Source organism: Rousettus aegyptiacus, unplaced genomic scaffold (assembly GCF_014176215.1).
Source record: "Rousettus aegyptiacus isolate mRouAeg1 unplaced genomic scaffold, mRouAeg1.p scaffold_m13_p_14, whole genome shotgun sequence".
Classification (NCBI taxonomy): domain Eukaryota; kingdom Metazoa; phylum Chordata; class Mammalia; order Chiroptera; family Pteropodidae; genus Rousettus; species Rousettus aegyptiacus.
Window position 1 is genome coordinate 58,147,731 of NW_023416289.1, and position 15,080 is coordinate 58,162,810.

Here is a 15,080-nt window from a genome sequence, read left to right on the forward strand (position 1 = left end):
GACTCGCAGACCTGGACTCGAAGCATACGCTAAATCAAGAGTCTGCGGTGGTGATACGTAAAAGTCCTCCCTCCCTGGAGGATGCGAGACTTCAACGAAATTGTTTCCTAAGTGTGTTTAATTAGTAGCTGGAATCCTTTCTTCAGCAGAACCATGTTTCTAACTTCACCTTTTGAAATAATTAGAGATTCTCAAGGAATTTTAATAACAGTACAGAGACCCTAAGTCTCCGTCAGTCTCCCCTGAGGTAACACCTTACCGTCACTTCGCTATGTGCTTAGAGGCAGAAAACTGAGTTTAACACAGTGCATGCAACTGACCAGAGTCCAGGCCCACCTGGGTTTTGTCCGTTTCTGAACGCACTCATCATCCGTGTTGATGCTTCTGTGCATAGTTCGCAGGTCTAGATTCATATCATTGTCACCACAATCAAAGATGCCCCATCACCACCAAGTGACTCTCTCCAGCTGCCCCAGTGCAGTCACGCCCCCCCCCCCCCCCCACCAATCCCTGGCTGATTTGTCTCCATCCTTATAATTCTATTATTTGAAGAATGCTAGGAGCCTATGGCCACGCCACCCTGAGCAAGCCTGATCCCATCTGATCTCGGAAGCTCAGCAGGGTCGGGCCTGGTTAGTACTTAGATGGGAGACCACCTAGGAAGACCAGGTGCTGTAAGCATAAAAAATAAGGGATTGTAAATTGACGAGGTCCTTGCAATCTGTGAGGCCAACCAAGGGTGGCCTAGCCTAAAAAAACAAATTAATTAAATGAAAAATAAAAAGAATGCTAGAAAAAAGGAATCATTTGGTAGGTACCTTTTGTATTTCTATTTTCATTCAGCATGACACCCTTAAGATCCACGCAAGTCATGTATCAATAGTTGGTACCTTTATGTTTCAACTTAGACATTTTAAAAGAAACAAATTGATGATTTAAAATTTTCATTTTGCAACTTGCAAGGAAAATGTGTAACATTTAAGTGCACATGATACCTTGGTAAATATTTTGGTTCTGAATTTGAAAACTACTTTTTATGTTGAAAATATGTAAAGGCAGGTTTACATAAACGTTCAGGGGCTCATTTTTAGCTTGCCAGAGTACTTAAAGTTTTTTTTTTTTCTTTAAATAGCAAGCTATTGCATTATAAATGAGCAAGACACACCTGGGATAGAAGAATAAGCCAAGGGGAAACAGTCGCAGATTAGCCTATCAGCTTCCGAATCTGCTAATTCATATAAATTATTCAGGAGAGGAACTCCTACACGTGCCTGTGTGTTCTGGTATTAAACTTTTGTTTTTCTGTCTCTTTAATTCCCTTCTTTGTAGTTCTACTTCCTAGGATCTAAGATGAAAAGCTCTCCTGGAAGCTGCAAAAACGGAACTATAAAATACATACTCATTAATGAAACCATATGATAAAATATGAACTTATTCGTGAAGACTATTAGTATTTCTAGACATCACATACAAACCTAAGGAACTTTTCCCTAAAACAACCCCAGGAATCTGTCAGTGATGCTACAAAGAACAGAAACAGCCGTGAGAGCAGACAGAAAGTGGTGACAAGTGCCAATTTCCAGGATGTCACTATAACTGAATTCGCAATGAACTATTTCTTTGATGGGGCTGTTTCTGTGTTCACTGATGGACGATTTTCAGCCCTGCTCACATTTCCTAAGAACTAAGATGCTACTCATGAACAAGGAGAGAGACATGCTTTAGGCAGCATCTCCCAGCGAAAATAAGAAAAAACATAGCTGCTCCCCTCATATGGGCAAATGCCCCCACAAGCATGTGCACTCACACACGTGCACACTCATGCACACGCAGATACCCTGACACCTCACCCTTCCATCTACACTTTTACCTGCGGAACTCGGGATATTTATTATCCAGGTAAGAAGGTAGTTCTGTTACAAAAGGGAGAAACTTAATAAGTTCCTATTTCCACAGGAATTGGCTGGGGGGAAAAAACACCATTTTTCTCTAGCTTCTCACCTGTCTTCCCCGAGACAGAACGAGACAAGCAGAGGTGTCAGGGAAATATGATTAAATGAGCAAACTGAGATGAGCAGATGCCAGCCATTTGTCTTTTTCTTAAAAAAAAAAAAAAAAAAAGGGGGTGATGGCATTGTACAATAGCCATTTCCCCACTCTGTCCCCGGCCCCAGATCTATCTCGTGACAAAAGCACATGAAGTGTTGCAAAACAAAATAACACCGCTCACACACATGGCGTTTCCTGTGCTCCTCATGCATACAAACTCACTTTACCAAAACTTAAAGACGTTGGGTTTTTTTTTTTAATTTTGTCTTTTAATCTTTGACGCCAAATCCATCTGAGAGTCCACATGATAAGCATTTAACGTGTGATAGCTTTTGCATTAGCTATAGCTGCAAATATTCGGATGCCTGGACTGGTTTTGGAGTTGATTCAAGTAAAGTATAAAGGTTTACGTCGATAATTAGCTTCCTTCAAAATATGGTGAATGCGCACACACACACACAGACAAACACACATTGTTTCTTGACTGGAGACTTAACACCACAAGCAAGACAGCTCATCGAAAACTGCTTTGTTGCTACACCTGGAAACTCAGGAGAGCACACGTTATCATCACCGATTCGCTCCACTACTAGAAAAAAAACAACCCACAAAGCATAAGCCTGATTTTCAGTAGCTGATATACTGGTAGGCCGTGAACAGATAAGGGATAGGCTTTCAACAAAATAATCCTGTTTTTGGTAAATCCCGTGAATCGTTGCAGTACAGAAATTTAAAGGTGAAACTCTGATGCTGAACCACAGTAGTGCATGGCATAGTGAGCATGTATGAAAAACTACGCTGAATATTCTCTATTTGAGAGCTTTGCTACAGATCGGGTTTAATAGTTCCAAGAAAATTGAGATTATGAAAAAACACAGTTCAGGAAACCACGCACTTCTATAATTTTTCTTTCTCCTGCCTAAATTAAAATAAGTTTAAGAAGTATGTGTGTATGTAAATAGGACTCTAATATTAAGAAAACGTCTCTCATCTCCTGTACCTTCCTTAAGAAAGGATAAAGTTAAAGATTCCTGGTAAACCTCTTAAGAGAACCTACTTGTGCAGAGGTGGATTTAAAGCAAATCTCAAATTCGTTATTCCATCCTTAAGTCGACAGCTGGCCCTTTTAGATAAATGCAGAATGCTGGTACCAGAAGAAACTGCAGCAATAAATACTTATTTTTATCTTATCTGACATAACAATAACAACAAAAAAAAAAGAAACGGGTAAAAACGCTCAAAAATAACATCTCAAACGGTTATGGCTGCGAACACCAACAGCCGTTCCTCTCAGAGAAGGGCGGAATCACATCAGATAAATGGGATGTTTTTGAGAAAGTTAATTGCATCGTACTCAAAGCCATCTTCAAACGACCCGCTCCTGCACTGTCCTCCCAGAAACAAAACACAATCACACCCCACCGGCAACGGGGAGATGGTTTAAACGGTATCCGTGTGGAACGGGGATCTCTGCCGCTCTCTGACTGGGCCCCGATCACAGGAAGAAGTGAGATGGAGCCCGGCAATCTGCACGAACCTTCTTCTTTCTCCAGCCTCGCCTGTCACAGATGCCGGGTCTCTGACCCTCCAGCGTTAGCTGGACTATTCAGGGTAAACGGTCCCTCAGCAGGCTCCAAGGTGACCGCTGGCGGGAGCCAGAAGGTGTCTCATGGCCCCAGGTCAGATCTGAACCTGGACACCCGAGCATCTGAGCACCTGCCTTGCTCCGTCACTGCCCCGCCCCCCACTGGCTGCATGGCCCACACGTAGCACTGGACACCTTCCCCACTGCCAGACAGTCCCAAACCACTTCCCAGGTATCTACATCCATCGGTGAGCTCCAAGCCAGGCCAAGCCAGGTCCTGCCACGCGCACCATGATGGGCAGAGTCAGAAAAAAGCAGGGAGTGCCGGAGTGTGACAGCAGGAGGGACCTAACACCCAGCCCCCAGAGAGGCCGCCAGATGAGCAAGACCGCTTCGAGGAGACACTGGGCAGAGCAGCACATCAGGCTAGCGTTAGAGTCCCCTCAACCCATCCACCCGAGACACCCAGACCTCGTGGGTGGCCAGGGGACAGACGACTGATCTCTTCCAGCGGAGGAAGAGCTTCTGGCCACAGGGGTCGCTGCCTACGAGGTCAGGTGCAGGGGTGCCTGTGCCAGGAAGGGAAAGCACGGGGTCCCTCGCCCAGGTGTGAGCAGAAAGGACCTGGCCACCAACGCGCTCACAGCCATGCTCTGCACTTCGCCTTGGTTCCCACTGCCTGTTCCACGGCTGTCTGCCTCGTCCAGGGGGCCCTCAGTCCCCAGCTCGGACGGGACCGCTCGGGAATGTGACACTCGTAATAAACCCGGCTGACGGAACTTTTCCCCTGTCTCCTTTTCGCCTGTTTGGTTGGGGCTGAGGGGCTCGAGCTTGCCGGCGAGCTTCTACAAAAGGCCTCCACATGTCCTTCACACAGGCTCTGATGCCCAGGGAATTTTTATATTTATTACAGAGAGAGACAACCAAGCATCCATTCTGCCTATTTCCATTAACACAGACTGGCAATTAATGTGTTTGGTTCAAAAGCCTTCAAACATTCATACACCCATTTTCATGTTTAAATGGCTCTATATAACAGTCAAGCAGGTGGTTAACTATATGTATATTAAATTCATAGAGAAACTGGTAATTTTCAATTATAATTGTCAGTTCACAGTATACATGACAAGAATTTTTTGAATAGGCCCATTAGCTGATTTAGTTAGCTGGGGTTTTTATAAATCACGGTTTATTTGCTTATTCTACTTATTGAGAAGGAATTTTCAGTGTTCTCCCATGAATCAATAACTATTTACTTTGGTTTTTATTCTGCCCAAATGCCAAGTCTGACAATGAATGGAACATCATCGGGTTTTCTTAAACAGCTGTTTGAATGCGGCTGTCCCATTAATTGTTCTGTTTAGTATTATTACTCAGATAATGGTTTAAAAGTTTTATTCATTTGCTATTAATTTGTTTTTTATAAATAAAGTCAAAATGGGGCTGAATCGTAGTTCCTTGTAATTTTACAATGCAGTGTACTTTCTTGGCAATTTCGTTTGACGATAGAAACTTTCAAGCCACTGAAAATCTGTCCCATTTTCCGAAATGATACCCTCTAAAGCAAAACTCCGAAATATATAGCACTGACTTGTGCATCGTAAAATTTGATGATTTTGCCACCACGGATAATACTTCTCTTTCCTAGGCGAGGGGAATCATTGAAAAGCCTCTCGTTTGGCTTTTACGGCATGAGAGGCGATGTGTGACATGACAGCTCAGGGGACATCACCCCACTGGTGTTGAGAAGTGGGGCGCCATTCTAAGAAACAGCTTCAGCATTCATGCTCGGCCCTGGTCCTTCCCTCGAGGCCTTCCTGGATGGTCCCTTTAAAACTTGAGCAGGCAGGAACCTCTTGTCCCCAGGGCATGACGAGAGGGCTGGCAGAGAGGATCCTCACCTTGCCCTAGCTCAGCACGCCTGTAATGGGGTGCTGCTCCATCCTCGACACTCTCCCTCCTCAGCCTCTCGGTCCTCTGCTGTCCCAGACATCTGGGCACGAGCTGCCCATCTCTGATGACTGAGACCTTCAAAAAGGGGAGCAGACGCAAGACTCCAAGAAGAATCTCTCCGAGCTACTCAGCTATGAATAAACAGATCGTGAAAGCAAACATCAAGAAGACGTAATTTATCTCAGATCCCCAGGAAACGTTACAAAGCATTCGGCACCCCATAAGCTGCCAGATATTTTTGAAAGAACATAAATGTGTTATTCTCCTCTAAAAGTAAACTTCTGATGGCTCTCTCCTGCTCGTCCCTGACTAAAACCCTCATCGTGAATGACATGAAGCCTGGCTCTGACGGCCGGTCTCTGCCCGCTTCACTTGAGAAGTGATCAAAAGGAGTCTCTCTCCTCGCTCGAGTCCACTGAGATTATCAAGTGAGAGGCTATAGGGAAAGTGCGACGCTGGTCTCAAGACGTGTGTTTACAGAGAACAAAGGGGCCTTTCCTGGAAGGAGAGAGGAGGGTTCGTCCTTTATCAGAGGGAAGCAGGTCAAGACAGAGAGCTCTCTGGGAGAGCGGCGACGCCACACAGATCAGAGGCTGAGTTTTCACTGCTGGGCCCCAGCCACACAGCCTTAGCTAGCCAAGTCGCTCGCCCCCACCCCGGGGCCTCAGTGTCCCTATCTGACGACGGGCACAGCGACACAGTCTCACGGGCTGCGCGGGGTAACGGTGAGCTCACAGCGGAACCTCAAGGCGTTCGTAAAGTGAAAGCCAGAATGGATGCTCAACAAACGTCAGGTGAATGCGGGAATGAGATGCCACCCACGCGCTTCGATGATGAGCTGAGTTTAAGTTTGACTCGGGGGAGATTGACCATCCAGACCCTTCTCTGCCCTAACCTGAGTGGACTCCCCCACTCCCCCGCCACCCAACAGTCGCCAAACTAGGCCTCTTTTCTTCTCCCGCAGCAGTTCTGGGGGCCACCGTGGCCACCGCAAAGGGGCCTGTGGTCAACTTCGACCAAGCGCCTACGGCAGAAACACCCAGGAGAGAAGTGGGGGGAGGGGTGACCTTGGGAGAGTTGCTTTTTAGCTTTAGCACTCAGCACTCAAGGTCACAGCACATCGGCAGTTGATAAGCTATGAGTGCTGGGTAAAAAAAAAAAAAAAAAAAAAAAAAAAAAACAAGAGAAAAATAACAGGATGGTCATCTTATGTGAGAAAGTATAACCGCAGCAAAAATTAAAGCTTTTTAAATCATGTTTTTAGTAATATATCTGGATTTCAAACATCGTTTCAGGTGTGATTGTGTATCAGTCAACCAAATCCCTACCTGCCACATATTCCTTTTGAGATTACTGCTGGGACATTCTGGAAATAAACATCTGAGCCTAGGTTGATACTTTGGGCAGGTTGGTGCCTGAAATCAATAGGGCTGGGGACATCTAGCAGGAGGAGGTTCCATGAGCAAATATCGAGCTACATTTTGAGCCAACACTGTACGTATTTTCTCTCATTTTAGCCTTAAGACAACTGCCAGGTCATTGTGACCACTGTCTGCCTACGTGACAAACCCAAGGTTCAGGGAGGTTAGGACATTTTTTTTTTTTTTTTGAAGTTCTCCAACCTCGTTCATGTCAGAACTTCACGGAAGAGCTGGGAGGGTTACACGCCATCACGGTGCAGGTTCAGCCGACGTGAGACTACGGGAGAGTAAACTGTAAAGAGAAGACAGACATCGTCGGCAAAGAGAGAAAAGAGAGAAACGAGGACGGGGACATCGTCTGAGCCCAGAGCTAGGCCTGGAATAGAGCCTTTGCTCGGGAAGTACTTGTGCGACGGGCGTTTAAAAGGCCCGCACCCCTGACGGGAAGGGCTGGAAAAGGGCCCCGGACGGGTCCGCTGGGCTCGCTCCCAGTCAGTTTGGTTTGTGGTTTAAGAAATAGCCGGGGAGTGACTGGTGGGAGCGGCACTGGGGAGAAGGAGGAAAGACAGAAATCTTTGCCCTGTATGAGATCTAACCGGAGAGATTATCCACTGGGCCAAGCATCTTTTGATGCTTGGTTTAAAGGATTTGTTAATTAAAAAGAAAACAAAACAAAACGACCAAATAGCTTCCATTGTTTATATATAATTCAGAAAGTACCAAAAAAAAAAACAAAAAACAAAAAAAAAAACCTAAACAGGAAAAGTCAGTAATTCAACACTCAAAAATTGGTATTTCCACCTTTTGTTTAAACCATGAGTTTGGACAAAATTGAGATCTCACTGGGTACTCAGTCACGTCACCTGCCTTTTTAAATCACTCTCCCGAAAGCTACAAGGTTCTTCATCAGCGTAATCTTTTACGGCGCCATGACAGTCCAGGCTGTGTACAAGAATTCATTTAACCAAGGCCCTGTTCCAGATGGTTTCTGATTTTCCTGTGGCCCTTGCTCTTTCAGCTTCACCTGAAGTATAGGCAGGAGGAAGAGGCGGAACAGAGAAGGTACACGCTATGAAAGATCACGTGCCTAAAGGACCCGGGACATGGTCCACCAGCCTCGTCATGCAGAAGGCCGCTCACTGCCCCGATGGCCGCCCACCGAGTGCTCCGCTCACTGGGGACAGTGGTCTTTGCCTTTTCTTCTCTGAGACCAAGCCAGGGCCGTTGTCCCTACAGGCACTGGAACCCTCGGACTCAAACGGGATGAAGGGTGGGAGGAGGGGTCCAGGGCAAGGCAACCTGACCCAGGATCTGCACCGGCAGCGGGGTGGGGAGGGGGCGCGCTCAGCTCGAGGCCTCCTCTCTCCTGGCCCGAAGTCCACCCAGCCTCGCCGATTCCCATCTGGAAAACACGGCCCTGAGGCACTGGCCACGCAGCTGTCACTCAGCAGCCGAATGGACTCGGCCTTAGTTCGGAGATCTTGGAGACTCAGCAGGGCTAGAAGTAGAAGTATCTATCTGCAGAAGGGCTGCCGCCGAGACCGGCACACAGCTGAATTAGTCGGAGAGCAGTAGCTCCTCCCGCTCCCCTCTGCCCCTCGCAGGCTGTGCCCCTGAGGTGGCGTGTGTGGCACCGTGGACGGAACAATATGTTCTCATGTCCGTCGCTTAAAACTAAAAATGCCAAACTCCTTTTTGTTTTTCCCAGCACTCCGCATAAATCTGGGCCCGGGGCAGGTCCTCAAAGAATGTTTTGGTCACCCTTTGTTTGCCAAGCGTGTGTTTGAACAAGAAACACCTTGTCAGCGCAGTGAGCGCCATGACCTTCGGTGCTTACACAGTCCTGCAGGCCTCATGCCACGGTCGCGGTTTTGCAACCCCTGTCTAGTCATCGTTTTCAGAGCCAGATTACGGACGGCACAGGAGGATGAATGTGATGACTCTCTCCGCAGAACCTTCATTTTGACTGTTTTTACTTAGTTTAATCCCACGTTCCTCCCCGATTTAACTCTGCACTACGACTGCTGGTTTCTATAAGCTCAAGGTTAGGAACTTGCTGGCACGTGAATTACTCTGCGGTATGGATTTCTGCAAATTCCCAAAATGCCCTGAGCGCTGGATTAATGTGGAATTTCACAGCCGATCTGCCAGGGAGGGGTCAGAGCCTATGTGTCTGGAAGAGACTGGAAGTGACTGGTGACCACTTCCATCCCATAGAACACACGTGATTCGCCTGCGACTTAAAAATCAATTTCTACTGTCCCTAAAATAACTCAGAGCCTCGCCCGTTCACTCCATGAAGGGAAACAGAACGTAACGGGCGATCACGTCGTCTTTGAAATAAGACGCTACGATCACACTCGGCCCGGGAAAAGAGCGACTCTGACCAAAGGGGCCTCTTAGTGCTTCGTCCTGGCAGAAAATGCCTCTGCCTCTCTGATTTAAGCTTCCTTGCTTTCGAGAAAAAACAAAGTCTTCAACGAAATCATAGGCAAGGAAGAATTTAAGGACCGGCTACTCTCGACGGCACGGGCGGGCGATGAAATTCAACACGCTCCTGTCTCAGAGCCGGCTCTGAGGCGCGGACGCCACGATTAGCATTTGCCGGGGTGCTACCCACCCGCCACCCCATCGTAAAGGGGACGTCTCGCAGCGACCGCGGTCTGCAGACGCGCCGTAAACTCAGGGCCATGTGTGGCCACGGGTGGTCACGCTGTGGACTTTAAAACCCACGGGGGGTCCAGATCCACACCCAAATGCAGAAGAAACAAAAACGGCAGCTTCCTCTGGCTTTTCCTGGGAATGCCCCGTATGTACGTGACGAGAGTCTCGGCCCAAACGGCCCAAACCAGGGACATGGGGGTTTATTCCGACCAACGCTGCAAACGAATACCCTTCGGGATCCGTGTGCCGCACGCCGTGAAGTCGCACAACCCGTGAAGAGGCTTCGCTTCTGCCGCAAATGACCATCGCACGCGCTGTCCTCCCCGCCTCCCCGCCCGGCTAATCGCCTTGCTGTTCAAAGACCAAACTGACTTCAGGATGTGAGGGCCACACACTCCTCCCGGCAGAAAAGTCACTTTGGAAATTACTCCCACGCCCAGCGCCCCCTGCGCTGTGACCGTCTACGCCAAAGGAGGCATCGAAGATGAAAATGACTCTCTCCACTGCCTGGGGGGCCGGTCGTGAGTGCGGGTCTGTCCTCCATCATGGCCCCAAGGACATGGTCCACAGGGGAGCAGAGACGCCAACGGATTAAAAACGCATGTGTGTGTGCACGTGCGCACGGCGTCCGTGTGTAAGAGGCACCAGGGCACACGCGTGTGGCTTCCTTGCGACTTTTCAGGGCGTCCTCTGGGCTGGTAAGGGGGGAGGTCGCTGCTCCAATGTCCGCTTGCTCATGAGATCTGCACACCCAGGTGCAAGTCCCTGGGTGCCCGCCAAGCCCCCGATTTCAATCAGCAGGGAAGCATAAGGCAGAAGGAGAGACGGGGAGGCGGGGGACAACCAGAGCGACAAAGGTCTGTGTTATCACTGTCCTTCCTCAGGCGCAGTCTCTGAAACACCCCGGATGAAGCCCACACTCCAAGGCTGCTTCCCGCGCCTGCGCGGAAACCCCTGGAAGGCTCTGTGTCCTGTGCCAGGCGCAGGTGCCAGCCAGCTCGTAGCAAGCCCCCCGTGTGGCCGCAAGGCACAGGAGACCTGGAGCACCTGAATGCGGTAAGAGAGAACCACCTGCTCTCGAAATGCCAGAAGGTTAGCGTCCCTTCCCCACACTCGGGACAGGCGCTGTGTTCTGAAGGGACACGGCCCATGAACTTACAGGTCCTGTTCCACTTGATCTCATCATAAGGTCAAGCAGCAGGGAACCAGTTCAGAAACCAGTTCGGTCTCGCAGACGTTCAGTGTCTGCTGAGCGTCAGGCCCTGCCCAGCGGATTTCACAATCGCATCCGGGAAGATGCGCCAGCAACCCTGACATCCCGCCTTCAGTGCTGCCACGGAGAATGCCCGGGGCGCTCGGGGTAAACCCAGGTGCTCTTGGAGGAGGAACGCTTCCCAGAGCCTGTCATTCCCGAGCGCATACCTGGGGGATGAGTAAGAACCTGGCCAGGTGATGACGAGTGGGAGGAGCAGGCCCGGGAGAGGCAGGAAAGGAAGGGCTGAGAACCTGCGGCAAAGGCAGGCAGCTCGGCTTCGAGGGAGGTTAGAGGATTGAGGGAGAGAACTACGGAACCGGGGCGGTCGGCAGAACAGGGCGCCTGGTCCGACTGGCAGTTCGGGGTGCTGTTGGGACTGACTTGTAACAGAGGGGTTTATCAGAAGCAAAAGACCAGGCAGGGAACAACATGATCATCCTAGACGACAAAGGTAGCAAACCATTTTCGGTGGGGCTTTAAGCGACAAGGATTGACATGTAGATGTTTATAGGATAAAGGATCAAGTGTGGGGGGGGGGGGTGAGCCTGCTGCCTTGTTCTAATAGTACAGAATTCAGCCTCCTCCCTCCAAGACTCACCCGCAAAGGCTGGTTCGACTCATAGGTGGGAGAGAATGATTCGCTCATAGGAAGGGCTGTTGATAATTAACCCACAAAACCAGCAAAGGCATCACTCGCATTCAGGACAGGCGTCAAGGAGTCAAGGCTGACATGGGGAGAGAGCCGATCGGGGTTCACAGACATAATGATATTTCCACAAAGCGAGGAGTCAAAGGACCCTTTGATGGGCTGATGATCAGCTACCCAAACCACGCTTTCGGAAAAACTAAAGCAGAAGTTTTTCCTTCTTTTTTTTCTTCCTCCATCTGCCCACCCTCCTCTCACTTACAGATGCCTGAGTGTTGACCTTGATGCATAAAGTGTGATAAGCAACGAGGCGTCCACGAGCTACTTGGGGCGCCATTATTCTAAGCCCTTCACTTCAATTGGTTTTATTTTAGGCTCAGAAATGACCCTGAAACCCTGTGCTAGGAAAGACCTCCCTGAGCGCGTCTCGTTCGCTCCACGTCTGTCACTTCTGGTCACCAAATGCCGGTGGGTTTTTCCACACGTCAAGCAAGTCTCTGCGACGCCGGCCGGGTGTCCCATCGTTCAGTTCCGACACTGTCTCCCTGCAGAGTGTCAGCCCCCACAGCTTAAGGGCTCAGTCCCATGAGACCGAACCCACTTCAAATGCCAGATGCAAATCCCAGGTTGTCACCTGCGCTTCTGACCAACTGACTATTGATCAGAGCCCTCATGAGCCCTTCTTGGGTTCAAGAACTGGATGGAATGGCTCAGAGAACTCAGAGAAACTCTTCCTTGTGTTTCCTAGTGTGTTAGAAAGGGCATAAGAAAGGACATGGATGGACAGACAGCCAGATGAAGAGGTACCTAGTGCGGGAGCTTCTGTCCCCATGGAGGTGGGGCGGACCCAGGAACGCTCTGAACGCTGTACGCTCGGTGTCTTAGGGACTTCATCACGGAGGTGGGATCAGTCACCAATGGGTCGTCAGCTTCTTCCCCCGTCCCAGAGGACAGTGAGCAGAGCTGAAAGGTCCAAGCTTCTAATCATCGCTTGGTCTTCCTGGTGACCAAACCCCAGCCATCCCGCAGCCCGCCGAGAGTCATTAAGAACAAAAGACACTCCTACCACCCAGGAAACGACAAGGGAATCGCGATGTCCATGCCAGGTCTGGGGGTGCAGAGGCCAACATACATTCTCTATTATTTCACGAACCCCAATTACTTTTTTCCCTCTGGAATACTGACCTTATCTTTCTGGTCTTCCCACTCAGTCAAAAAGGAGGCCAGTTTTTGTCCCTTCCCAAACTGATTTCAGTGGAAAATGATTACATAACAAGGAATAAGCATTTTCTAGTCATCTCAGCCGGTCAACAGGACACAAGAAAAACTCTAGCCTTTGGTCAACTTGAGAAAGCAAAAGGGGATACCACCACGAGAGGACGAAGGCTCTCCATCTAAAAGTCTCCTCTCTCATTCCAACGACGACAAAAACAATCACGACAGTCGTTTGCCTGAGCTAAAAAGTTACCTGACTCACCCATCAGTCTACTGCAAGGAAGAAGTGCCGGAGGTACATGGCCCGCGCCTCCCTGCTTAGCGGAAATGTTCCTCTTTGTCATGATGCCTCGGTGACTCCGTCAGAAGTCCCAAAGCCCTGACTGTGACCCAAAGCCCTGACCATGACGGCCTGCACAGAGGAGAGACGCCCGCGGCAGGGTGGGAGCGGCCGCATCGGTCCCCCGCCACGCCACCGTTCGCAATCCTGCAGGAAGTGTCCTGCCGTCACGGCTGAGTTGCCGCTTCCTGCCCGCCAGCTGCGCCCTCACTCGGAGCTTTGTCGTGCCCCCTTCGGATGCTGGTATCAGGGACTCGGAAGGGAGTGACAGGTGTTACCCGGGATGAGATCTTGGGCACAGCGCTTTATGGAATTTTTTTTTTTTAAGTCAGTATATAATTAGAAAACCCAATCGCACCCTCTCTTTTGGGGGCATCCAGTGTCTTCTCGTGGCTACGTGGAGTAGCAGCCAAGAGGCGCTGTGAAAAATCACACTCGCAGTAAGAACAGCTGACGTTTTCTGGGCTTGCCCAGTGCCGAACATCATCCAGGGGTTTATATTTATTAAGTCATTTAACCCTCTTCACAGCCCTGCAAAAACGATACTGTTATTTTGCCCATTTCATGGACAAGGAAACTGAGTGACGGAAGTTGCCGAGACCACACACGTAGACGTAGACGGGGTGAAACATGCTCGGAATTGTATCATTAAGAGCACAAAGCACATCCTTGGGCGGCTCTTGGTTAGTCTGCCGCCTCCACCATTCTCCAAGTGCCACCTGGGGGAAAGGGCTCTACCACTCTAGGCTAACTGGATAATTACATCTACGTCGTTGGCCGGATGTCAGGATCAGAGGAGGTCACACACACAAGGGGCATGGCACAGCGGCCAGGATGTGTGTTAGCTGTCATTACTCCTGTTTTCAGCCAGCCTTCCCAGGGTGCCCAGTTCAATCATCGAGTAGCTAAATCCCAGCTGCCACACCGTTGGGCCACCAACCACTGCCTGCTCCCCATGGCTTCTGCCACCACGACTTCCCATACGTGATTATAACGTGAAACCATCGTGTCTCCTCGGCCGATGGACAATGGGGCCCAGCTCAGCAGCCACACACGTCTGTCTCTCGGCATCAGCATCCCTGGGGAGATGAAGCTGTTCTTTTGAGGGGCTCCTTACAAAACCTGACAGAAATTCCGTTTATGTTCCAAAGGCTATATTTTCAGGCAGAGTGTCTCAAAAACCAACCTCCAAATTAGGTAAGATCTTCTCTTCAGTTTCAGCTGCTCTCGCATGAAGCCCATCTTCCCCAAGTGTAATTTCCTGCTCACTAGGATAGCCTATATTTTAAATAAATGTATGTCCCAAATACCAAATTTCTTGAGATTCCACCCAGCCATTTTCTTATGATGATGATAATATATTTCCACTTATGTAAGTTTATTGTTTGTATAAATATGTATAAGATTAGTAAGCAAAAGTTACCGATGTTTTAAAATCGAGAGGCATACACAGAATATATTAAGCGGTCTACTCGGTTGTTTGCCATGTTGTTGATTTATAAACATTCTTTATCTATTATGGATGTATTCAGTATTTTTATAGTCAATCTACCAATTTTCTCCCTTGTGGCTCCTGAAATGATGATTATAAAAGTATTCTTCCAAGCTTTCTTCTAATTATTTTATAGTTTTGGCTTTTATAATTACATATTTAACCCATCAATATATTTCACAGTGCATGTGTGAAAGAGGAGAGAGGGAAAGAAAGAGAAACAGAAAGAGAAAGAGAAAGAGAAAGAGAAAGAGGTGTGTATTTCTTGAATAAAAAATGTGTATATTTGTTTTCTCATTTTTTCCAACACCGAGTATAGATATTTTTTTTAAAAAAAGCTCAAAACTTTCTATTGAAAACCTATTAGGACTTCCTAATAAGGTAGCTAAACACTAAACACTCTTTAATGTAGCTAAGCACTAAAAGATTTCTTTAAGCAGTTATAAATGATCTGTAACTA

General features: G+C 48.6%; 1 pseudogene; it reads left to right on the forward strand.

The window, feature by feature from the left end:
* Positions 1-562: 562 nt before the first annotated feature.
* Positions 563-681, forward strand: LOC118611544 (annotated as a pseudogene).
* Positions 682-15,080: the final 14,399 nt, after the last annotated feature.